The sequence below is a fragment of the Meriones unguiculatus genome, chromosome 1 (genome assembly GCF_030254825.1).
Source record: "Meriones unguiculatus strain TT.TT164.6M chromosome 1, Bangor_MerUng_6.1, whole genome shotgun sequence".
In the NCBI taxonomy this organism is placed as follows: Eukaryota; Metazoa; Chordata; class Mammalia; order Rodentia; family Muridae; genus Meriones; species Meriones unguiculatus.
The window spans coordinates 43549895-43577193 of NC_083349.1; the positions used below are offsets into that span (position 1 = coordinate 43549895).

The 27299-nt window shown below is 44.1% G+C and overlaps 1 long non-coding RNA gene across 1 annotated transcript in view; it reads right to left on the bottom strand.

Moving 5' to 3' along the window:
• The window catches only part of LOC132647192 (uncharacterized), a 132089-nt gene that overhangs the window by 93089 nt on the left and 11701 nt on the right, over positions 1-27299 (bottom strand). Inside the window, exon 2 of the long non-coding RNA XR_009585512.1 lies at positions 24952-25201. This is a non-coding gene — a long non-coding RNA (uncharacterized LOC132647192). The remainder of the gene's footprint in view (positions 1-24951; positions 25202-27299) is intronic.

Consider the following 27299-nt stretch of genomic DNA (forward strand, 5'->3'; position numbering starts at 1 on the left):
AGACTCCACCTCTGTGTAAAATTACAAAGGTTTCCCAGAGCAGCTGAATGTTTTGCTGCCAGGTCACTTTCTTCTGGGCTCCCAGAAATTCCATAGGGACAGTCTAGACATGGAGCAGATCAAAGACGGAGGTGCTGGTGCTGGCTTCCTCACCAATTATTATTATTTTGTTTTACAATCGTCTTTGTCAAATACTAGTGAAGAAATAGGATCTGGTTGAATTTTTGAAAACTTTTCTTGAAACTCCAGGAAATCTATTGTCTGTCTCCATGAGAAAGCTCATCATGCTGTCATAAACATTCGTCTGGCTTTAGCCAGGGGCACCGCTGCAACCAGAGGCTCTGTGGGCCTCATTGCTAATGTCCACTACTGAAAATACAGCCTCTATTCCTAAAGAATTCCCATGGCAAAAGCACTGGGAAAGTATGAAGGAGAAAGCCCGGCATTCGTTTTATTTCCCATGGAACCAAAGAAGAATGTTGTTAAACGAATGAGACATTTCTAGAATTTCAAAGCCTTTTTATGTCAGAAAAATAAATGAACTTAGAAACAGCTTGAAGACCAGCAAGATGGTTTACTGGTCCAATGGCCCAAGTTCGATCTCTGAACCCAAGAGAGAGTGAGTGGTGTGAAGATGGACACATAGCTGTCTCAGGGACAGTGGGAATAAAGTTTCTTAGCCTCAGAAAAGGGGGTTGCCTAGGTAGAAAAGGAGAAACAAGGACAAATGTGTGGAGTTGGAATAAATACGCTAAGATGAACTGTTTTCTGTCTAGGGTGGGCGGGGGTGGGGTGGAGGAGCAGATGCGCAGAATGGATAACAGAGAGTCATAAGAGTGTGGTATACAAAAAAGCAGGGATCTAGTCTTGCTCAGTTGACTAGGAGGGCCTAGAGGCGGTGACACCCAGCAGTTCACAGGCCTTGCTGGTCAGATTCTGGTACCTAACACATAATATCACAAAATGAAGCAGAAACGTCTCACAAACAGTTGTAGCTATTTCTAGGACTGGGGCAGACAGAGTACAAGATGAAAGGAGAGCACCTTCTTGTATCAGAGAGTAAGGACACAGTCAAGAGGGAAAGGGACTCGAGACAATGCTACAGAAACCTGTTTGATGGGGCTCTCAGTGGCCAAGCCTGAGGTAATCTAAAGACCCAAAGAGGTGATGCTAGAAACATGCCCTAATGCAGCACCTTAACTGTGAGAGCATGCATTCATTCTGATACAAACCAATAAATATTTCATGAAGAATTATAGATAGTCTCAAAGTGCCTTTCCACAAAGTAAAATGACTTCAAAGGAAAAGAGGAAATGACATTAAGGAACGATACTTGATAGATACTATAATACCTCAGTCAAGCTAACCCAGTGATAAGAGAACAAAGCCATGCACAAAATGCAAGGAGCTGAATACAGGATCCCCTCTGAGATCTTCCTGCTTAAGCTGTGATGATGAACTGTGAAGAAACATCAAAAAAGAAAAAAAAATCCAACAGGAATAATATACAAAAGAACTGTAATTTTCAAAGGTGCCATGGTGAGCTAAGTCAGGAAAGACCAACTAATTGTCCCATATTCAAGAAGATGTTTGCAAGTAATTGTTTTTAAAATAACAACCTTAATAAAATCTCATTCACAGCTCATAAACTTTATCCTTTCAAAATATACAACTCAGTATGCCTGCTATACTCACAGATGTACAACTATCGTCACCACCTCCCCGTAAAATACCTCCATCACCTCTAAGCTGAAGCCTCAGTTCAGCAGCAGTCATTTTCTGCTTCCCAATGCCAAGGGCTCGGTAATGCTTGAATGGAAAAATGAGACAAAAAGAAATTTTAGAAAAGGATAGGACTAGTCCCAGGTTTCAGTACCTGATGAATGAAAAAGAATAAAAATAAAAAGGAATGGACATGACAGCTCCTAGGTGTGATGGAGGAGAAAGTTTACTGTAGATAAAGGGGAGACAGTTAGGCATTGTCATCTGGGAGAGTGCAGAGCAGAAATGGCCCTGAGCCAGGTAAGGAGAAAGAGGAGGGGAAGAGAGATGGGAGAGGAGGGAACCATGTAGATCAGCCAGGAGGCCCAAAGAGAGCAGGGTAACCAAAATGGTTGGATTATATAGGGAAGAGCAGCTCAGCCCCTGAGCTGAAGACTTCAGGGTAAGGGGCAGGGTATGCAAGCCAGGCAGACTCTATCGGTAGGGCTGAGGGATCCTGGGAGAACCTGGCAGCCAGGTTCACTTTGATCTGTTAAGAAGGCACCTCGGCCATTTGGTCAGGTTTGGGTTTGAAACCTAACATCCAGACACCACCAGACTCCAGATTTCCCTCTCCTGGGCTTTTCATGTAAATTGAATAATACAACACAACAGTCATTTCTGTGCCCGCCTTGTTTTTACTTAGTGTAGTGCTCTCAATGGTCATCATATTGAGCACAGATCAGGACTTTATCACTGCAAAGCTTCCATGAGTCATTAGGAGTCACCGCTGGGAGACCTCTGCTGTGCCTCAGCTCCTGCTTCCTCCTGCAGTGAACCTCATTTGGGTTCATTTAGGTTCATTCTGGTCCCCAAATGCTTGTTCGTTCTTGTCATTTCTCGTCCCTAGATGCTCTCTGGTCCCTTGTAAAACAAGGGGAAGGCATGGAAACAGATGCCTTGGTCTATGCTGCACAGCAATGCTGAGAAGTACACAGGCAGGGGATTAGTTGTAGAAACATTACAAGGTGTAGACAGAGCTGGGTGGTCTATATGGTCCGCCCCCTGTGCTAGCTAATGGTATATGTGTACCTGGCATAGTTGCTGTTCCTAGGGGAATTATGGCTAAAACACTGTAAGTTAAACCAAGGACCAGAGAAATTGATAGTCAATAGGTGTAGCAAATGCCTAATGTGCGGGGCCCCTGCGTGGATAACACAGTATACTGTTGGCAGTAAACTTTTTTATAAGTAGAATGAGTACTTTTTAAAATAATGACATACATATAAAATAGAGAAAAGGCAAAAAAACCGATGATCTACTCGTTTCTTATCAAGTGCTGTTGCTATACCCAGTTGTATGCTTTGCACTTTTATATGACTGTGAGCATAGCAGGTTTGTGTGTACCACTACAAACACGTGACTAACTCGCTGCATGAAAACAAAGTGGCTTCAACACCCCTAGGTGACTGGGATGTCACAATCATCTTTAAACATGGTTTGGGCATAAAAAAATTATGCATGTTTTATTAGGTGCCATGTTGTTTTTTAATACATGCATTCATTGTGTGATGTTCAACTCAGAGTATGTGTTGTTAGCACCCCCAAACACTTGCTATTTTTTGTGGCATAGCTATTCAAAGTCATTTCTTGTATAATGTTGAAATACAGGACACAGTACCTTTATTGCCAGCCTACTTTGCTACGAGATAGGAGGTCTTCTTTCTCTTAGCTGTCAAGTTACTACCCACCAAATGGCCTCCCCTCACTCCTCCCTGTCCCTTCCTCCTCCCGTGTTTCAGTGGCCACTACCCTATTCCGCAGTTCTATGAGATGACTACTTTTTGATCTCACATTGAGGAAGCTCGTGCAGATTTGCTTCTCTGTGCCTGATTAGTTTCATATAGCATAATTACCTCCAGCCCTCCAGCCCTCCCTGTGTCATGGCAGATGGAAGAAGTGCTTTCTTTTCACGGTTAAAGAGTGTTGTGTGAACGTTCTTTCCCTACCCATCCGGTGATAGATAACTGTTGTTTCCACTTCTTAATTATTGTGAATGGTACAATAAAGGCTTCTCTTCAGCAGTCTGACTTTGACCAACTATTAAATCTGAAATCCATCAAGTTGCTTTTCCAGTCATAATGTATTTAAATCAGAAATGATTAAAAAAAAAAAAAGACTTCAGAAACCATAAACAATACGTGGAGATTAAGTGCCAGATTGCTAAATAGGTCAAAGAGAAAATAGAAAAAAAAATCTTCTTGGAACAAATTAAAATGGAAATAGAACATACAAAATGCAAAATCAGTACTGAGAAAGGCATTCATAATAATATCTAAATTCATCATTGACTCAAAAATCAAAAAGATCTTAAAGAATTTATCATTGTTCCATATGGAACTAAAAATAATAAGAACACACCAAAGCCCAGAGAAGAAAATAATAAAGAGCAGAGCAGAAATCAGTGAAATTGGGACTGAAAGCTTTACTAAAGATCAACAACATTAAGAGCTGGTTCTGAAAAACATAAACAAAACTAATGAACCCTCAGCTAAATTAAGTAGGAAAAAAAAAGGAACAGCTCAAATAAAATTAGGAGCAAAAATGGAGACATTATAATTGTCAATACAGAGAAAGAACAGATTACTAAAAGCCAATAGGAACAAATACATTACATCATTTAGCTGTGGAACAGTCTTGTGTTCTTTACATCCTTAATGTCTTTCTTTTATGGGTAAAGAAACTTTCCCCAAATCATAGCATTATGAAGTAGAAGAGTCAAACAACAATTTGAAAATAAATTATATTTAAAGGTACTGTGCTGTTTGGTTTTTGTCAGCTTGACACTAACATATACATATCTGGGAGAAGAGAATCTTAATTAAGAAGACGCTTCCATAAGATCGGCCTGTAGGCCCTTTTTCTTAGTTGGTGATTGATGTGGGAGGGCCCAGATCACTGTGGGTGGTCCTATCCCTGGGCAGGTGGTCCCAGGTTGTATAGGAAAGCAGGTTTTGAAAGCTGGGAGGAAGAAGCTGGTAAGCAGTGTTCCCTCATGGCCTCTGCTTCAGTTTCTACTTCCAGGTTCATGCCTTGAGTTCCTGTCCTGACTCTCCTTGACGATGGACCGTAATCTGCCAGGTAAAAGTAAAACCTTTTCTCCCCAAGTTGCTTTTGGTCATGGTGTTAATCATAGCCATTTAGAAATACTAACTTCAGGACTACACAGAGAAGACCTATCTCAAAAACAAAACAAAACAAACAAAAACAAAACAAAACAAAACAAAAACCAAGAACCAAAAGAGACAGCTATGGACTGCTTCCCCCAATCCATGGCCTTCCCCTGCCACTCATTTACCAACTCCTCACGCATGCTCCCTGGAGCTTTGTGACCGCCTCAGCCTTGTCTGGTGTCTGTGTCTCTCTGAAGATTTTTGAGCCAGCCCCTACTGGTTTTATGTTTATTATCTTTACCCCCCTTGCCCATATGTGGCCTGAATTCTGCCAAATGGCAGAGCTCTACAAACTGCCCCTGAAAGCCACCTTCTCAGCACCCTTTCTCCTCCCTGAACACCGAGAAATGGTGGTATGTAAAAGGTTTTCCTTCATCCACCCCCCAGGCGACCACCACACAGACTTTCTCCCGTGGCCTGACACGGAGTGCACAATTTCTGGGTATGCTTCGGTTGAAGGCAGCAAGGCTGAAATATGCCTAAGAAAAATGACGCAGATTTCAGTGTGGAGGGGTGTGTACAAAAATTCCATTATCTCCAAACCACAGGAACCAGAATCACATCTGGCATGTGACATAAAGCTGGAGATGTAAGGAATAAACAGATTAGGAGCCACCGTGAAAAGAGGCAGCTGCGTTTTAGGTTTGATGTGGTGGGAAAGAAAGATCCCTTGAGGCTTTCGGAGCATGGGGGTGGTGTGATGAAAACAGTGATTGGAGAAGATGAAATACAAGCAGGACCAATCAGAGGGAAGCACCAGACACGGAGAGGAGGCTGTAATCCAGGCCCCAGGGAGGTGAAGGAAGCCAGGGAGAGAGAATTATGAAGTCTGTACAAATTAATTAACACATGCCCACCTGTAACTCACTTCACTACCAAGTTCCTACCTACGAATTTTTTTTTTAATGCTCTTACTACATTTGAGAATGCAAAGTAAACCCACGAGAGGCTGAATATTTTCATTAAAATGATAATAAAATTTTCATCTCTGTGACCATAATGGTTGAATATAATAGTTTAACTGTCTGGGCACCCTGCTGAGCAAATAAGCTTTATCATGAGGACGTGGAGCTGTTTGCTGGGAGGAAATGGGTTTCAGGGAAATTTACATTAGCTCCTTATTCACAGAACAAACAAGCACAGTGCAAAGTGGATTAAGTTTCTTAAGTAGTTGCTTGCCGGTGAAGCCAAAATGGTCGTCGAAAAGATGTCAGTTGTATCCCAAGACAGTGTTTAACTTACTGCCCCTACCTCTCCGAACAAGTCTACACAAGTAGCAGGGAGAACATGATTTGTCCAGACCCTATTCAGGGAACCCTGTGCCCCATTGAAGCCTGTTCTTTACTTCTGAATACAGATCTGAATGTTCCGGAGACTCACAAGGTGTTTTCAATCGATTTAAATCTTGGAAAACCTTCGAGGCTATCCAAATCCACAGTTTAAGCGTTGTTTCCAGGATGCATCCATTTTTATCATTTACATTCAAGGGAAATATAATGGCCATATATTAAAATAGGGTTCCTTGTGTAAGGACAGAGGGGAAGGGCCCAGAACATCACTCCCTCACTCCCTCTCCCTCTGTCCTTCCTGGATGTGCACACACTGTTGCAGAATCTAAGGCTGTCAGCAGGACCCTGGGGCTCCAGGGAAAAGGATCCCGAAAATACTTAGGTCTAGTGTCTGTCTCTGTCTCTCCGACTTCCCCTGCCCTGTGTGTGTGTGTGCTTCTTGGTACCAATATGAAACGGTGACCCAGAAGGTTAAAACAGGACTTCTGTTTCAGCTGTGTGACACGCTGAACAGCTGAAAAGCCACACTCCATAGAATGCTCCTAAACATACACAATATCCATTTACCCGCTTAATACATGAACTCACAGATATGGGATCATCAGCTTGTCCACCATGGGCTTACCCCAGGACAAAGCAAATTCCTGTCTCTGTGTGTATCCCAGACCTCTGGTGGAAGTGATTCAACAGGTAGTGGGATTGTTTAATAAGCTGTGCTTAGAAGATTTGGAGTCGGGGTCCAGGAAGTAGACTATATTATTTTAAATGGAATTATAATTGAATAAAGATAAGATTTTGTTCAGGGAAATTTGTATTGTCGCTATACTTGCATACACATACACACATAACTGGATCATATTTTAAGTGTGCTGGTTTTCCATGTAAAGCATACCTTTTCCTGTGAGTACTGAGAAAATGCTGTCCTCTCAAAGAGGCTTTTCTACAAGCATATTCTGAAGCTTTGTTTGTAACAGAGGAAAACGAGATGTGACCTTAGTGTTCATCACCTGAAGAGTGGCCTACCCTGTCAGGATCTGTTTGGGAAATGGTGTTCCACAAATCGGCTCAATGAATCACTGCTTCGCGTTGCACGTGAGCCGAAACCTAAACTGCTAAAAATCTTGTGACATTTTAAAACAAGTTGTAGAATAGCATGTACTGTGTTCGTTCATGAAGTGTTACTTATGCAAAGCAATATTTCATCTTGCCAAATTACACGTGTAAACAGAAAAATATGTAAGCATGGATTACAAATGTACACGGGAAAACATTAAGTGTGTAGGCCAATACAATGTTGTCATTGGAGTAGGAGAAGAGAGGGTCAGTTCAGGAGACTTCAACTGTGTCTGGTACGAGCCTGTCACTCTGCTGTGCTGTGCTGAGTTGGAGGACAGTGGACAGAGTTTTGTTACTGTGTTCGGTTTAGTTGCTTACATTGGCTTCAAACATGTCCTTAAATAACAGGTAGTGGGTGGCCTGAGGCCCATTGGGTGACGCTGATGTAGGATCTTCCATGAGTCCAAGTCCAGTCCTAATCTTAGCAGCTTATTTTTACCTGAGAGACACTTTAAGGCCACTTCTGGTCTGGCCAGAGATAGCCCAAAGCACAATTTCTCTGTGAAGAATCAGCTGGTATTTATCAGTTTCTCACTTGGCTCTGTGTCTCTGCTTTGCTCAACTCTTATGACAGAATGTTAAGCTGTTGAAAGGTCAGTGGAGAGATTATCTAAATATGAAAAAAATTATGTATATGAGAGATAGGGATAGAGAGAATGAGAGAGGAAGAAACAGGTTTGTGTGGGGAACCAGATAAACTCACAGGAAGCGATTTATTTAAGTCAGAATGCTGCTGAGAAACTGGAAAGCAGTATTCATTGTTTCATATAATAGGAGTAACTTCAGAGAGTAGCATGCTGTAGCCTTTAATTACAAATCAGTTTTATTTTCCTAGTCTATCTTAAGACCAGAACAACAGACAACCAACACCTTGGCCAGAGACGGAAACCAGTACAGGGAGATTTATGGCGCTTTGGGAAAGCTCAGGGCAGTGGTTTTATCGCTGGCTCCTCCATGCCCTCCAAGTTACTTAAGAGGCTCTTACTTCTGCTTCTCTTTTCAGATCAAATACTTAGTATAACCTTCGAGTCAGCGTTTGCTTTTCAAGTAGGCCAGCTGAGCTTTCTGCTGCTAGAGGGGTGACATTGGCAGAAATTGAAGATAACCCTGAGAGTTCAGGGTCCAGAGCAGATTAGTCCATAGGGTCAAGAGAAATGGCCCTCAACTGTATCTTTAGAATATTTCCTGCCCCAGAAAGGCGGCCCTTGCCGTGGCCTATGAACAGAGTCCTCCTGGAGTGTTATGGAGTGCGCAGATCTGAGTCCACACTCCTGCAGCTAGTTCAACAGCCACGGGCAGCAGCTTAACTTTATCGAGCATGCGCGTCTCAATCTTTACCATCTTCTCAGGAAGGTTCTATTGCTGCTTTGTGTTACACAGGAACTACCAAGACACGGGCAGGTTTGGCCACAAACCTCAACCTCAGCGTCAGAAGCAGGACTTCCATCTAGCCACGTGGTTCTTACAGTCCAGCCTTTCAGGTTCCATGCTTAGCCTCACAGTGATGGTTAAAATAAGAGAAGGCATGGGCTGGAAGAAGACCCCTTGGATAACGCGCTTGCCATGCGACCATGAAGACTGGAGTTCAGCTCCCCAGTAACCGCATAAAAGCTGGGCGGGCAGTCCTTCTGTAATCCCAGTGCTAAGGCAGAGGAGATAGAGGGTCCCCCAGGCAAGGTGGCTGGACAGATGCGTTTAGCAAGAGCTCCGGCCTTAGCATGGACAGTGATGGAGGAAGACACCTGACATCAACCTCTGGCCTCCTCACACATATGCAAACACATACATGAGGACACACACACACATGGTCACTAGCACACGTACTTACTCATATCCATATACAAATATTTTGAACATGAAGACCTACTGAGAAGCTAGGGTGGAGTATTTTGTCAGGGTCCTCGTGAATCCCACTTCTGCTGGAATACTTCCTAATGGGACGTATTCCCGCTAGGGAAGGAGCATCACCAAAAGCCAACGGCCTGTGTTTGGATTCCTGTGTACCCAGAATACCCATCTCGTGAGCAGAGAGACCTAACAGCACTCCTATGTCTTTCACCCTACCTAAAAATCATGGTTAGCTTCTGCTGTGCCACCAAGCCCCTCCTCCCAGAGGACAGGGATGCAGACGGACATAGAATCAAAAGTCTTCAACTGCCACCTGCATTGTTACTGCCAGCTAAACGTGTTTAATTATTCTAGTCTCGTTTTCCCCATCTGTGAAAAGAAAAATAACACCAAGCAGAGGAAGGCTGAGGTGGAAACCCAGAGGGGCGGTAAACGCCACGCAGTGGCCACAGAAGCCTCTGGTTCAGTCTGTCTCGTAAGCCCAAGAGGCCCTGACACCACGGCGCCCACTTAGCTGTGAAAGTACTGCAGAGTCCCAGAAGAACCTTCCTCTTTGATATGAACATCCATCTTGGTCCAATCTTGGACCGGCTGCTCTATTTTATATTTTATCTGGAATCTTAAGTTCTCCCCAGTTTTGGCGTTTTCTATTTGTGTGTGTGTGTGTTTCCCATATCTAAGAGATATGAATCCAGGGTATCTGAAGAGGTAGATTGCGCATGTGTTGGCAACTCTATCCTCCTAAGGTTAATGATCACAGTTCTAGAGTCCCACAGTCCCACAGGAAAGGTAACTGTCTGCCTAGAGACACCATGGTTCCAACTGCCAGCAGGTTAGTGTCAGAGAAAAAGAGAAGTGATTTTCTACTCTAGCTGGTCGAGATCCAGCTTAGCAGGCACCCTGTTAGGACACTCTGGGTAATGACAGGCGAATGGGGTGTGCAGGACAGGCTGACCTTTGAGGGAGGCCACGCTCCTGTGATCTCATGCGACTGCTCCTCTGCTAAGTATCACGTGACAATGACGCCAGGCAGGAGCAGCTGTGCCAGGCTGGGAGCCACCCCAGGCTGCATGCCATAGCCTGGGGCGTTCGCTGCCTCCCTGATTTTTTTTTTTTTTTCCTGCAAAGGTCTCTCCATGGGTAGCCAGCAGCAGGAGACACGTCTGAAGTGACAGCAGGACCTTGAGGGGCTAGCTGGAGCAGGGCCTGGAAGCAGCTGCGTGCCCGCTGAGTGCTTTGCCACTCCCTCCGGCACAAGACTGACCCCCATTCCAAGGGAAGCCAGCCCTGGCTGTGCACGGGAAAACGAGTCCCCTGGGAACTGCGGCTGGCGGCAATGGAGCCATCCCAATGCTTTGAATGGACAGAAGGGGATTAGTCTGCAGGGGACTACCCCCCGCCGGGGGGCCCCAGCAATTCCCTCCTCTGACCTCTGACGGCTCTAGTAGATGTTAGAACATTCCTAGTCCCCGCTATATCACACTGAGTGCAGTCCGCAGTCCGCAGCCCGAGCTTTTTGAGAGGTAAGGAGTGAAGATGCTAGTTCAGGGGGGGTCCCAAAGCCCCTGCAGCATATACCCACCCGCCAGCCACCTGCCGCTCTCTAGCAGGCCAGGCCCACCCCCGGTCTTATGGCCTCTGCACTGAGCCTGCTATCCTGAGTGACCTGGTCCTCTGGACTTTCTCATTGTCTTCTATTACACAAACCCCACTTAAAATGTCAGTTTCTTAGACCTCGATGTCCACGGCCTCCCTTAACTTATCAGCGTGGCCCTCTAGTTCACAGTGTATAACCGGGCTCCTCAGATCGTTTGTGCTTTGCAGCAGCAGGGAAGGTTCAAGGCTCCCGGAAACTGTAGCACCCGCTTTAGTCCATTTCATTCTCCCATGAGCCCACACTCCTTTCTCCTAATAGAGACTGAATCACTCTCTGAGTCATAGTTGTCTCCTGGCACCCATGTTTTCAAAACATTACTCTTCCATTTAAGGACGCTTTGTGTTTTTTTTGTTTGTTTGTTTGTTTTGTTTTGTTTTGTTTTGTTTTTTAAAGTAAGAACAAACAATAATCAAGATGTGAGTTCAACAGAGAGGTTGTCTTTTTTTGTTTCTCAAAAAGGAACATCTAGGAAGTTCCCAGTCAAGTGTCATGGTGGCAAGATGGCCATGAGGGACATTGGCACCTCCAGGGATGATGGTACTTCCTTTGTGCCCTCTCTTCCTGGCACTAGAGCATGGCTTCTATCCCATGTTTGTCTCATTGTGACCACAGATAGCTGCTGCTCCTCCAGATATCACATCTGCATCCCAGAGAGGAAAAGGAGATGTGAAGACAGACAGAGCCATCCTGGATGAATTAAATCCAGCCAGTTTCCAGCTAGAACTAGACCATATGGACAACCACGGAGAAAGTATAAACTAGAAAAATCCCTTTTCTCTATGCTTGACTTGTTGCCACTGTCTTCTAAATAAATTAGGGTTTCCGTAGGAAAAAATGAGAATGCTACCTATTGGATTCACTAGAGCTGGGTAGACAACAGCAGGCATTTGATCCCAAACTTGGCTTAGAAAATCCCCTTTCTCAAAAATTATAGTCAGGACACACAGCAATTGAGTCTAAAAGGCATTTTATGCTGCTGTGTTTCCAACATTAAGAGAATGCTTTAATTCTTTGCATTCTGTCTTTAGCTTCATTACCTTCCTGCAAGTAAATCTTCTTGTCTTAAGCTAGTTCGAGGTAGCCATTATAGCTTCCAACCAAGGGTCTTCGTAACAGAAACATCCACCTGCCAGCTCGGTCGTGTAGTCATCCGATCTCCCTTGGCACATCTCACTGGACCAAATGCTGCTTCTCTGGGGTGACCCAGGAAGTACAGACATTATGTCATCAGCTCAACGGCACCCTCCTCTTCACCTTCAGACAGTGTGTGCTGAGCTCTTGATGAGAGAAAGCTCTCGTAGCACTGAAGACAATCTGGGTGTGGTGGAAGGTTGGGGCTGGGGCTGGGTGGGGCACTAACCAATGAAGCACAGCTAGAGCTGTGACAGAGGTGAAGGCACGTGTGTTCTGCCTTCTGACTGCCAGCTCACGGTCACGTGCTTGTCAGGGCCAATCTCATGCTGACTCATACTGTCACCAAAGAGCCCAGGGGAGGCAAAGCCTGGGAGCCCAGCCAGGGGGCCCTCCACCCACCCACTGCAAATGTTCATAGCCCTGGCAACATTCTGTATCATAGTATTAGGAGTTTCTTTCCCTGTGAAGCTCCAGCTCCACCACCTATGAGCTTGACATACAGTCTATTTCAGTGCATAACTGGGCCTTAAGCTTATGCAGATTTTAAACAGGATTTCCCAAGATGTGTTTCTTGCAGGTTTTATAGGAACAAATGCTTTCCTGATCAAGAAACTCTTGGACACATCTGCTTACACTGAAACATCTTCATTGCTAAATATTTTAAAGCTTTCTACATCCAAATAGGTTAAAAGGTATCACAGAAGGGCTCAACATATGGTGTTTTCTAAACCTGTTTAGTCACTGACATTCTTTTCCTTGGCATATAGCAAAAGTATGATGCCCCAGAGGAATTGCAAGCTCTCTAGTTCAGGGCATAGCCCAAGACAGTCTCAAAAATTCCATCTAGAAGCATTTGCTAGTGTTGTTCAGGGTCACAGCCTGAAACCCACAATTACCTCCATCAGGAACCAAGCACTGATGCAAAAACACAACACTCACGGCAAAGGGAATATTGCCAAAATTCCTTCTCTTGTAGACAACATCCAATCCCTCCTCCGATGGTCCCAGTGATAAACTGAGGTTCAGTTACAATGTTCACCCTGGAGAACCAATGAGTTTCTTAGGCTTCCTTACAGAGCAGTGGGTGAGGGGTTATGGACAGCCATACTGGGAGATCTGTACGCAGCATAGATGAGGACTTTCCCATGGCGATGTGTAAGGAGTCCCTTCCCTTCATTCTTCCCTACCCATATACTCCACCCTCTCCCAGAGACCCACCTGCAATTAGGGCAGAATTACATATACTTTCTGGGGTGAGGATGGAGTAGCTGGATGCTCAGATAAGAGTCCTGTTACACTTTTCCACCCCCTTTCCAGGAGGGAAGGTAGACAGTCAACACGTCCAGCGGGGGCGACCTTTGACAAGAAGGCCAAGCTAGCTGGACGTGAAAGCCTGGCAGCAGTTTGGCTCCGAAGATAATCCTGTAAATGAGAGATAGACTATTCTGAAGCCAAATGTGAGTGACCATAGCTCAGGAGCACAAAGTTAAGTTTCTTCAAAGTCCATGTTCTAATTTTGTTACAGTTTGATGATGTTTTTACTGTAACAGAACAAAGAATGTCATAAATAAAGCTACTTTACTCATACGTCTATAGAAACATCAAGTGAATGGATTAAAGGAAAAAGGAAAACATGTTACAGCCTTAGTGGCTATGTGACAGCTGTGGGGTTGGTTGGAGCCTAGTATTCTATCTGTACAATCCAAGTGACTTTCCTAATGGTCACAAAGCTGTTAGGTCAGGTGTAGAGGCAGACAACAATGATTATTAAGAAAAATAATATCCTAGGATAATATGTAATTAGGCTCAAGACCTAATTACATAATTACTCCAACCCCTCCACAATCACTGGAGTTCCAATCAGCCAGCTAACTCTGCTGAATTTCCTTCTGGACGCTTACATGTTCCCACAAGAAACATGACCTGTGTTATGGGTGAGTTTCAGAAGCCTCCCCTGAGCATGTTGGGGTGAGGGTGGGGGTTCTCAGGTGTGAAACATTGCTGCTGTGACTGGTGAAGCCAAGTCTAAGAAGACTTTGACTGTGGGCTGAGAAGGAGCATGCTGGTTCCTTGTTGTCATCCACTCATTTTCAGAAAGCATTTTGGGCTGAAGAAGAAGGAGAAGGAGGAGGAGGAGGAGAAAAAGAAGAAGAATGGAGTCGGAGTGGAGTTCAACATTCTGACACTTGTTTTCTATTGCAACAAATCAAAGCACTTGGGGTCCATTTGAGGCAGATCAAGTCACGTTGACCTTGATGACCTGTTGTATGTCTGAAAGATGGGTTCATTGTATTTAAAGCCTTTTTCCTCAAGAGATAATCTGGTCCAACAAAAGAAGACTATCTTCCTAACTGTGTGCATGTATGCCTTTACAGAGTGCTTCACTGGCAGAGCTGAAACCATCATCTGGTTCCAGCATCTGTCCACTGACAAAACCATTTTAGATGAATTTAATGCCTATATAGTCTATGGTTCTGCCCTAGTGGTGCCCAGAAGACAATAGGAAAAAAAAAATGCTTTGCTTACATGAGAGATCTTTCCTCCCAGGAGTAAAGAGACACAAGGCACCTGGGGAGGGTCGGGAAGGAGGGGGTGGACAGACACATGTGTTTATAATCACAATTTAATAACATAAAATACAGCCTATGAAGTAATTCTTAAAAAAATTATACCTACAAATTTCATTATCATCTATCCACCATGGAGTAGTGAAAAGTTCAAGTTTATCTCCAAAATGAGTATATCTGACCAATATTAATAATAGTCATTGCTGCCTGGAATTTGCTTTGGCTTTATTTTCCCCTAAATTGAATTCTTTGACCTGTCTGAAAAGAAATTCTTAGTTCTAACTACACGTTGGTATGCTATCCCAGAGTGAAAGAAAATGGGAGATGAGAATACTGAGATCAGTATGACGGGAATGAGAGCTAGCAAGGGTGGTGAAGAGCCGGGTTGCTCTCAGTCTTCAGACAGATGATGTTGGGCCCGAATTCTGCCTGCTGCATCTTTCTTGGATCTGCTGATGATGTCCTGGCCCCTATGACCTCAGAATGTCACTGTATTTGAATAGAGGATCTTTACAGAGTCACCTGAGCTAAAATGAGGTCATTATGGTTGTCTATAACCCGTTATCACTAGTGTCCTCAAAGGGGGGGGGTGGAGGCTGGACACAAAATAACCATAAAGAAAGATCTCCTGGACAGACATGAGGCCAAGACAGTCACTAAGAAGCTAAGAAGAGAGAGTTGGAAGAAACCTCTCTCACACGGCTCTCCGGAGGAACAAGCCTGACAACAGGCTTACTTTAGACTTTGGTCCTCCAGAATTACAAGACAGTAAATTACTTGTTAAACCCGTTGATCACAGAAGGTTCTCAAGTTAGCCCTGGCAACTTCACATAGCTGTGACTATTAGTTACTTATTAGTTATTGTTGTTACTGTGATAACACACCATGACCAACACCAGCTTTGGAAAGAGTTTATTTTGACTATGGTTCCAGAGAGAGAGCCAATAAAGGCAAAGGAGGTGTGGTGATCGCAGTCAGCCAGAGCAGGAGGCTCAAACACAAAGCAGAGAGACAGAGACTGAGATAGAGAGCGAGAGAGAGAGAGAGAGAGAGAGAGAGAGAGAGAGAGAGAGAGAACTGAAAGTGTGTTGAGGCTGTGAGTCCTCAAAGCACACCCTAGCAATGTAATTTCTCCCCTGCACTGCCTCTCACCTCACTGACTCAACTGAACTGCCTGAACAGCACTTCCTGAAGGTTCTGTAACCTCCCTGAAACACTGCCATAAACTGGGGACCAAGAGTTCAAATACTTGATCCTACTGGGGAAAGTTCTCATTCAAAGCACCATGCACTATTCCTTGGTCTTCATAGGCCATGACTATATCATTATACAAAATGCATTTATTGCAATTTCAGAAGTCCCTATCGGCTTCTAAATCTCAATGTTTTAAAGTCCCAAGTCTCTTTTGAGACAATCTCTTATCTGTTACCCCCTGTTAGAAAATGCAAATTACATACTTTCAACATGCCATGGCATAGAATATATACGACCAATCTGAAATGAAGGAATGGGAGTATAGTGATAAAATCCTGGGTCAAAGCAAGACTGAAATCCAGTAGGACAATTACCAAGTCCTTTAGCTCTATGTCTAATATCTAGGGCTTTACTTTCAAAGGTCTTATATGGTTTTATCCCTCCAGATTTGCTGTCTACAACATACTTCCCTACCCATTCCACTCTCTATATGAAGTTCTCTTTGGCAGATTTCTTACAGTTCTGGCATCTTAAGAATCTTTCCTGAAACTTGGGATTCATTTTCATAGCTTCATGCAATAGCTTCTCATGGCCTCTTGGTTTTGTGGCTTCTGGGGGGTATCACTTTACAATCATTCCAGCACTGCCTTACATTGACTTCAGCAGCATTCTGAAAACGTGGAGGAAGAATCCATCACACACATGCCATTGTAACGGAATTTTAATTCAGAACACGGCTGCTCTGGCAAGAAATCACATCCAAAGAAATTCTAAGTCTGTGTGATCTGGCTGGAATATAGACTCACCTTTAGTCCCAAGAGACAGGGGCAAGCAGACCTCTAAGTTTAAGGCTAGCCTTGTATAAAGCAAGTTTCAGGTAAAGAAAAGCTTAGGTCCAGGTGTGCTGATATATGCCCTTAATCCCAGCACTGAGGAGACAGAGGCATTCAAATCTCCGAGTTCTAGTCAGTGCTGTTCAGGCAGTCGGTTGAATCAGTGAGGTGAGAGGCAGTGCAGTGCAGCTGAGTTCATGGAAGTTCAGTTCGTTGAATTCAGAGGCAGATTTACCAGAAGAGTTACAGAGACGAGTTGAAGAGAGAACAAGCTAGACACAGGTGAAGACAGAGCAAGCCAGAGAATGAGAATGAGCCAGAAGATTAGAATATATTGCCAAAGTAAGTATGAGGCCAAGCAGAGCAATTCAGAGGCTGAGAGAAGCCAAATTAAATCAGTCAACTAGGAGAGAAATTTGAGCCAGAACAGCTGAGTTGAACAAGCCAGCAAGAGTTCAGTAAGAACTAGAAAAGGTGAGCTTACTCAGCAGTAAGTCTCAGAGGCTGAAAATATTCTAGGCCTAGGTTAGATTGTATGGTGGCTAGCAGCTTCCAGGACCAGGCCTAAGTTAGCAGAAGGAGGCAATGATCCTCTAAGACAACAGTCATGTCAGGTGAATAAAACATACTTTACCACCCCCTCATGCCTCCAAAGTCAGTACCACATGGATGACACAGCCAAGTTCAGCCACCTGCTTGGGGTGGACCTGGCCCCCTTTAGCCACATTTACAACAGGTTTTGTATGCTGAAGCAATTGCTTTCTAGGAACAAGAAACCCTTCATTCTTTCTTCTTTCCCAAGCTGGTCTCTTAACAGGCAGTCGGGGCTCACGCTCAGGGCCCTCTTCCCGTTGCCCCAGTGCCCCAGGGAGTCTCTCTTGAAGGACATTGAGCTCCTGAGTGACTACACCCTCTCTTTCAGTGCAGTCTTTGACTGTGAATTAAACATCCTAGTATTCTTTTCTCTCCAAACTGTGCATCTTGTATTTCTTTTTGCCACACAGTGTAGAGCTTTATAAGGGTTGCACTATCACATGTGGCATACTCGGTGTTACACTGTCTTGAAATTTCCTCACCAAAAGGATGAGTCCATTTCTTTTACTTTAGTCTCAGGCAAGTTCTTAGGGCACAAGAAGACAGGCTTTTTGCTAAAAATCAGAAGGATTGCTATAGCCCAGCTCTTTTGATTGTTTGTTTCTTTGTTTTTTGAGACAGGGTTTCTCTGTGTAGCCTTGGGTGTCCTGGACTTGCTTTGTAGACAGGGCTAGCCTTGAAGTCACAAATACCTGCCTGCCTCTGTCTCCCCAAGTGCTGGCATTATAGTCATGCATCACCATGCCCAGCTACTACCACAGTACCTAATAGACATTGTTTTCCTCTGAAACCTCTTGAGTTTCTGTGGTCTACATTATTCTCAGTATTTCTATCTCACAGGCCCCTGCTAGGTCCACTAAGTTCTGCTGATAAACAAAGCATTGCCAGGTTCTTCACATCACCAGCCCACTCTCTGGTACCAACTTTTGTATTAGTTTATCTCTGTTGCTGTGACAAAACACCATGACCAAGATTGACTTATGGGAGAAAGGGTTTATTCTGGCTTGTGGTACCAAAGAGAGAGCACTTAATGCAACAACACTGTGTGTTGGCGTATCTTTGAAAAGCCAGGGTTTTTTGATGTTGTTTTTGTTTGTTTGTTTTTTAATCTATAGCACTGGGGATGAATGGCCTTTGAAAGTCTTAATTTCTTTAGGTCAGAGATGGAGACATCTTCTCACCAGGTACGAAGAGATCTTCCTACACAAGCTGTCTCTTCTATCTTCATGAAAATGGATGAGAGATCAGTTGGATCCACAGATACCCTTCCTGGCCATCCTAATTGCATTTTTCAGTAATGACTTACAAAGCAAAAGTATCTCAAAGTGATGCTCATGAAAAGGAAAAAAAAACTACAAGTTTATATCTTTTCATGGTATATTCATCAGAAAAACTAACAATAGATTCTGGTACAAGTACCAGTGTGGGGCTCAGACTCTGAGACCTATCACAAACGTCAATGTTACGATATGGTTCTCTGTGGTAAAACCTCTGTAAACAAGAAAAGCACACGTTCCAAACCCCCTCTTTTCATGGTCTAATACTGAGCTCTCTTTCACTAAAAAGTTTCTTATGAACCATGTTTCAGGGATAACTTAAGTCATGAATGTCGCCATCCTGTTCCATCTCACCAATAAAATGTTTAATAGCAATAACTTTTGCATCATTTATCAACCTCTCATCAGCATGTTTCATTTTGCTATAAACCAAGACCATTAATGCATCTTCAAAGCTGGAATATAGAATTGAGGCCAAAATCACAATGACTAAGAGGTATACATTTTGGCAATGGAAAGTGCAATTCTAAATGCTGTAAAGCAGAACCGGAGCTCTGGCCCCATCTCTGCTCTCTGTGCCAAAGGAAATAGGAAGATAAGCATTTTGCGCTATACATTTTTATCATTGGGGATCATGTGACCTTAACAGCTGAACAGCTGGCATGGTGTCAGCTATACTAAAAGAAAAGTCAACATACTCAGCAAACATAAATCTAGCGTTCACAAGAACAGTCCTGGTTTCAGGTCCCAAAGAGATGGAACACTCCTATGAGGGTAATTCAACGAAGGCATATTTACTAAGGGAGCTTCTTTTATTTATTTATTTTTGTTTGTTTTACAAGTGTGTATGTAGGTATAATAGAACCACTAGAGCTGACAGAAGCTGAAATACTTTTGCTCCTCCTGGGTTCCAGAAGACCAAATTACCAGAGTTACCAGAACGTGAAAGGAGAAAGTCACCGTGAATAGATAGTGGGACAATGGTACCCTCACAAGGAGGAAACAAGACTGTTTCTCAACACCTTACTTTTGCTTGCCATCGTCCCATTAATTTTCTACTGGAAGCTGGAACCCAGGGATCTCACACAGGCAGATAGAAAGCATGGAGCCCCCTGATGAGACCCACAAGGGTTAGTCCTGACCGCAGACTGAGTAGAATTCAGTGGACGAATAGATGGTTTGAAGCACTTTGCTAAGGAACCCTAATAAACTCAACGCATGGCTACAGGCTCCGAGAATGGAAACATCCTCGCTCTGCTCACCACTCTATCCCCGGATACATCAGTCAAATACCAACCAGTTCTTCAACTCACTATAATAACAGCATCTAGGTGGCCAACAACAGAATTCCTCTGGACACTTCTCAGCTGGTGCAGACTTCATCACTAAAGGCATAAAGACAGAAGGTATCACCACTTTAGACACGAGCTACAAAGACACTTGTACTTCAGCCTGACCTGCCACGGATTTAGGACCACTTCCCGCATACACACACGTTCTAGAATTTGCTGGAATGACTCGGCGAAGAGTCAGGAAGGCTGCCTACTTTCAGTTGTAGCTCCAATATAAGTGATGCAGCCCAGGAACAGCCAGCGGAGGAGCTCCATGGGTCCAGGCATAGGGTCGAGGACACTGAACTTCCATCCCTCTCTGGACATGTCACCTTCTCAGAACTATCATCTGTGTCTACCAACCAGGAAGCTCACTGGGCCCCACGATTTTTATAGAAGCTTCATTTTGGAGGCATGGCTTACTAAACCATTGGCCATTGGTGACTAAACTTCATCTCCTGCCTCCAGACCACCCTCTGAAAGTAAGGGTGACATGCGGAACCCAGAGCTCTACCCCCCTTCATGTATTTGGTTCCTCTGGTGAGCAGGGTCTACCTCCAAGGGATCTGCGCCTGTCTCTACTTTAACATTAACATACAACAAACATTCCTCTCGCTCAGAAAACCTCACAACTTTGGGGATCTCTGTTTTAGAAATGGGAACTAACAGTAATGTATTTTTAAAAATCACATTGCAGCTGCACATTGTACCACAGTGCCTGGCACACAAGAGACAAAAAAAGAATTTCTTGTGAATGAACAAGGCAATAAGGCAGGCTACTCTGGAGTTGTTTTTTATTTCTTTTATGAGAAAAAGAATTTTTGTGAGCTTAAATTCCAATTTTAAGGGCCTCCTCCCCTCCAGGTTGGGTAGTCTAAAGAAGACAGATCCTGATGGTTCCCAGAATCCAAGGACACTTCCCACCCCTGACAGGTAGGCTTACAGAAGAAACATGAAGCTCTTTCAGAGACAGATCCTGGCCTATTCATTTCCTGTCTACCCTTCATCTCTTCCTTTCCACAAAACCCACGGGGTCTAATGCTCTTCAAAGAAGGAGGACACTAGGATATGTTCATGAGGGGGTGGATAATGAGTGGATATAATGAGTGTATGCCACCTGAAGGAATTTATATTCCAAATAGTGTCCAAGACTATGGATCTTACCTTACTCTTTAAAAAACTCAAGTGTTCAGTGTTGCACATCACAGGGAAAACTGGGTTTTCGCTGGGAAAATCTAAAATCAGGGATGAGGAAAACAGAACATGGTAGGGATTTTCTACAACAACCCGAGGAGAGAAAAGGAAATGAAAGCAAATACAGTCCAATCACGGATATAACACACTTTGAAAATAAGATGCAAGATTCCCAGCATTGAGTGGGTGTCGGAGTGAAGTGGCATTAGGATCCTGGGATTTCTCTGTAGGAGGGGCTGGACATGCTGACCATATGGTGGGGCTTGTCTATGTGGATGTGGGAACTGCCTGGAATTTTCACAAACTGGAATCACTGGAGAAGAAGGCATGCGCTGAAGTATGGCAGAAAATGTGCTGCTGCCTGCTGTGGCCTCCGAATCTGGGAACTTCACACACACACACACACACACACACACACACACACACACAGAGTGATCCTCAGACATTCTGTATGTGTCCCAACCCTGGGGACCCAGAGCCAAGCGAGCAGTCTAGGTATCTACAGCTTAAAGCTACAGTGCTAAGCTAAGATGATCATGGTTGGGGTGGCTGTGGACCAAACAGGTTGATGAGGTTTATTTGAAGGAATGTGGAAACATGAGCAGGTTTCAGACTTGTCCCTACCAGGGGGAAATGGCACATAATCAGCCTATAGGAAAGCGGCATGCTGTAATGACACCAGGATTTGCAGAGTCACAGGCTCAGTTAATTCTGAGTAGTGGGTGACCATAAGGTTCCAGGTGTCCCCAAGGACCCAGGCTAAGGTTTATGGTCACAGTAGAAACCCTCCCATCCTACCCTAGAACCAGCATCCCCACAGCGTGGAAGCCAAACGTGGGACTGTTATACGAGATTTCGGAGGAAGGTGTAAAGAAACATCTATTCACCCCACAAAGGTCATTGACATGCCAAAGAAAAGATTCTATCTTATTCAAGAGTGGTGAACCAATGGATTTACTGAGGGTACCAATGCTCCTAAAGAGCACAGGAAACTCAAAGATGTCTGCACCACGGAAAAGTCTTCTCCCAGCATGGCTAAGAGCTCACAAAAGCAAAATCACCGGAGCTTCAGGCACCCTTCTACCCCTTACACACTCTAGCATTACCTAAGACCACAGGCAGCTTGGTGCCTGCGCTGGAATGGATGTGGCCTGAAACCTCAGAAGAGTACATGAGGATCCCTTCGCTACCTGCAAGGAAAAATTAAGAGCCATAGATCTGGTGCCACTGTATTGTTTTGCTCATTTCATTTTTGTGACTGCAAGCCAGGTGCTCATATCTCACTCAGGGATTTACTGACCACAGGAACTGTTTCTGGCAAGTATGTGCATTACCTATTTCTCGCTATGACCAAACACCCAAAATAAACACCTTATGGAAGGAGAGATTCCTCTTGGCTCACAGTTTAGTGTACCTCAGTGTGGCAGGGCCAGCACAATGGCTGGATAGGCTCAGTCTGCAATGGCAGGACCTTACAGTGCCCGGTCATAGCGCCACAGCAAAAAAGAAACAGAGACCTTCAGCTGGGAGCAAGGCTGGGTTATAGCCTTCAAAGGCTATTCCCAGTGGCTCACCTTCCTTGGCCATGGCTCCTATCCCATAACATACCACATTCCCTCAAATCAGCATCATCTACTGACGTGAGCCTGTGGTGGACCCTGTAAAATAGTATCATCATAGAGGACCACTGAGCAGTGTCTGCCCAATAAGATACATGAAGATGAGAAAACTGTAAGAACACATCTCTTTCCTGTGAAGAAAAACAAGCAAGCATGAGAAGGGTGTTAACATTTTCCTCCATCTGTGGAACTCAGTACCACTCTCATGGATTACTGGGCTTGTGAGCCACCTTCCAGTAGCAATAAAAACAGGTAAAGCTCTCCAAATGTTTGTTTTTAACTTAAATATGTGTCCTAATACTCGAGTAGATCCTGCTTGTTAGAGGACAGCTTTAGAGGACAGCTTTAGCCCTGCGTCACAGGCACAGCTCACTTCCCTGTGGAAGTAGGGTGCCCTTCAGCTTGGGTGCACACTCATGCTTCCTCTTTGTCAGCTGGCCGACGCAGGCTCCATAGACACATTACATACAGCCTTTGATCGGCAGTACAGAATGTTATCACTTCAAGTCTCCAAGAACAGACTGTCACGGGCAGCTTGTAAAAGTGAGATAGAAACTCACTGTTGAAAAATATTCCTCAAGTCGCTGCTCTAAACTCATCTGAAAATACTCCTGAATGCTTCAGAAGGAGGACGGGACCATAGATGAGTGGACCACTTTTTTTCTAAGAAGTACACAAAGAGAATAGGGTTTCTATGCTCCGCCCAAGGTGTACTGAATCAAAAAATGTCTAGAGAGTGGTATCTTCTAACACCGCCTTCTTGCAACGGCGGAAGACACATAAACTGTCCTTTCCACAGCTTTAATCTAGACTTTTCTAGGCTGCAAATGCTATGGATTGAATATGAAATGCTCGCCCTCCTCCCACCATCTGTTCTGAACTCTCGGGGCCCCGGGTAGTGGCACCGTGGTGGGAGGTTCTTTTCACTTTGAGAGATGTGCCCTCACTAGAGAAAGTAGGTCACTTGGAATGAGCCCTTCAGGGTATCACATTTCCAGCCACTCCTGGTTTCAACCTCTGCTTTCTAGTCGGCGTGAACCCATCCCTATACTTGGTCACACACTCTGGCTAATGCGGTATTCTGTCCAAGAATGCGGTGCTGAGCAATCATGGCCCCAACCTTCTGGAACCCTGAGTGACATAGAGACTGGAACCGTGAGTGACATAAATCTCGGCTCCTTTAAGGTGTTCCTGTCAGGCACTTTGTATTTTGTCATAGTGATGCATACAGAGAGTCACAAACACAGTTCATGTGTGAGTAACAGAGAACTAAGTGAACACACTGCACACACATACAGGAGAGAGGGGGGAGGGAGTGAAAATGGGGGGAGGGAGAGGGGGAGGAGAGGGGAAGAGAGAGACCTGCCCTACCCACCCACCCACCTGCTTACAAGATGTGACTTGCACACTTGGTAAGAGCTTCCCAGGGGAGCATCACCCCCTTCCTCTTCTTTCATCTCACATGCTTGCAGCTGGGGTCCACTGAGTGTTAGCTCTACATTACACTGAGTGACTAAAAAGCAGTACAAAATTTGGGTCACATCTTAATTCCCCACTGACACGCCTTAATGGAACAATTATTTAATAATACACACTTAGATCAGCAATGCCTTCCAGGGTTTGGCTATTTAAATGTTACACTGTTACAGTTTCCTGAAACTCTTCAATCCTCTGATGAGGAACCAACACCCCTTCTGTAAATCACTCCCAAATTCCATGTCAGTAAAGAGGTGGTCCCAATACTTGAACATTGCTGTACCTTGCTAACCAACAACAAAAATAAGTTAATAATAATCTTCATTGCCTCAGTCTCTGCTAGGACACGGATGATGTCATGGCCTTTGTGATTCAGTCACCTCTTACTGACTGGAGTCACCCATGAGGACTCTGCCTTCAATACATGAGACCTTTGAATAGATACTTCATACCCCAACTACAACAGTGCTGAACCAGCTCCCTGCACCCCTCCCCCAGTATCTGTGGCGAAGTGTTTCCCCAGACATTGGGAATACCTGGACCAAATAGCAAAATCTCAGATGGCTGGCAGCTTAAGAAAGAAGCCAAACCTCACTTAGATCCTGCCTTTGTGTATTTATTATTATTATTATCATTCATTATTCATTATACCTCTAGTATCTACCAGCTGCCTGGTTCATGAGACACAGTTAAATAGTGGATTGGATAAACGAATAAATGCCACGATTACTTTTTAATTTTTGAAAAATACGTCCTCAGTGCTTAACATTGTATGAGATATGATCAGAAAATGCATTCTGGCAAGCTAAATGCTTTTAGGAAATGCAAAAATTCTTACTACTGCACCTTACTTCAGAAAAATGATAGGAAGAATGAGCTTCTGCATACCTTGATGAGGACAAGGTGATCCCCAGGCCTTTGAGGAGTTACAGCAAGGAATGTGGGTGTGGAAATGTAGTTTCTTTGTTTCTGAACTGTCAGTGACGGGGCTGCAGGACATCTTCACCTCTTGGCTTCCTCTCCTCACCCAAGCTTATCTCGGGCTGCTGCAGTCTCTCCTGCGCTGCTTGCTGAAGTCCACCAGAACAGGGTATGGGACACGCTTCCTGGAGCCCCAGCTTCCAGATGTCTTGTACCCCTGCAGAAGACAAATAGCAAAGCTTCAGTTATGTGGTTCCTGAGCCTGAAAGTGATTTCCCAACAGGTCATTTGTTTATCTTTTTTTTTTTTTTTCCACAATCAACTCCCAGAAAATAATTCTCTCTGATTAAGGACAAACCTGGCTTTTTTTTTTACATGGGCCGGGAGGACTCACATTGAGGTCATCAAGCACATTACCAATTGAGCTTTCATCCCAGCTTACAACGATCTGAATTTGCAATTTGTAATTGTCCATTTCATCCTGCTCTGCTGACCTTTGATCCTACTCCGTGAAGGATGGGATACACCACAGTAATGAGCCCTTATAGCATCTCTAGCTTTGCCTCTTTTCAGCAGTGTATCAGGCATGGCTACTTTTGGTGGCTTTCCAAACAATTCCAATACATATCCAAAGGCTATGTCCTCTGTTTTTGAGGCTGCTGGAAACAGGAAAAAAAAAAAAAAAAAAAAAAAAAGCCTAGTTCCCTTTGACATTCTTGGTCTATAAGCAAAACATCTGCAATCTTGGGCTTCCACTTTCCACTCAGAAAACTCCATCTTAAAATGCTTCCTTACAGCACTCTTGTAATAGAGTACCATGGCAGACCCCCTGCATTGGGATGAGCAGCTGACCCCCACAAAATGAGGGGTTTTTTCTCCCTCTGCTCTCAATGCTTCCATGACTGTGTCCAGAGCGTACTCACTTTTTCCATCTCGTTACCTATATTATAAAGGACCTGCATAGCTGCTACCATGAAATACCACAACAGAGCCATGAACACTGACGATGTACAATGGTCCAGAGTGAAGCTTCTCTTAGAAAAACAGTTGCCTGGGTAAAGAAATCAGCTTCCTTGACAAACTTTGCAGAAGAAGCGATTCATTGTGTGCCCAGAGGGGAATTAAAATTGATCTATTTTTTTTAATAAGGTGGGATAGTAATGAGAACTTACTGACTCCACAGAAGCGTTAATAAAACAATTGCAGGTGGCATAATCTAAAGGGCAAAGAAGATGCTTCCGAAAAAAAAAATATAAGGCAAATAAGAAATGGTCACTTCTTGAAGTAACAGTCAGCCTTGCTATGACTATAGCTTTGTGAAATTCTAAAATGTAGTTCGCAGATTTAGAGCACAATTATGGGAGATTACTAGGTCAAAAACGTATACAGTTTAAAGATTTTTATATGAATGTCCTCTTGTTCTCCAAAATCTCATCCGGCGTTTTACAGAGTGGAGGGCGGAGAGAGAGTTGCACATGTGCATATTCGTGAAAATGGGAGTGCACCTGCACACACCCAAGAAAGAGAAGGAGCAAGAAAACAAGTGAACAAACAAGAGTGATAAAATCAAGTCAGAAATGGTGAAAAGATGGGGGGGGAATTAAGCTCACGTTTATCAAGCGTTCATATGCTCTAAGCTCCATGCTAGGTATTAGACACATTTAAATTGCTTAATCCTCATGACAAATTTAATGCCATCCTCACTCCACAGAGCCTCGGAAAAGCTGCGCATGTATCTTGCCTAGAGGCATAGAGCCGGCACAGCAGAGTCAGGATGCTCCCCAAGCGAGCCTCAAGCCCAGGCTCCACACTCCCATCCCAGGAATCACCCCCACTCTAATGGCCTAACTCTTTAATTTCTTAACAGGAGAATGAGCGTGCATAAAATTTTAATTTAGCAAAATATTCCCAAAGTTCCTAGACATTTTCTAAGCTGAACCCTAACTCCTCATTGTGTCATTTGGAGAGCCTGAGAATGCCAGCCTGGCTCCTTCAGCGGTTTCTAAAGGAAAGAACTCTTTCATGCCTTACTGGACACACACACACACACACAAAAAAAAAAAAAAAAACAAAAAACAAAAAAAAAACAACAAAAAACCAGACACATTTTCTCCAAGGCATCTCCTAGGCGGCACCCCACCTGTTGAATCTCCCTAGGTGTCATTAGGCAACCCCATGGGCCTCCGCGCCAGCTATCAAAATATCTGCCAGCCCAGCAGTAGTGGGAATAATGAGGCTCAGCAGCATCTTCACAGAAACCAGGGGCTCACAGGAGAGAGGTGCCAGGCCCTACCAAGCTCCTCACAAGAAAACTG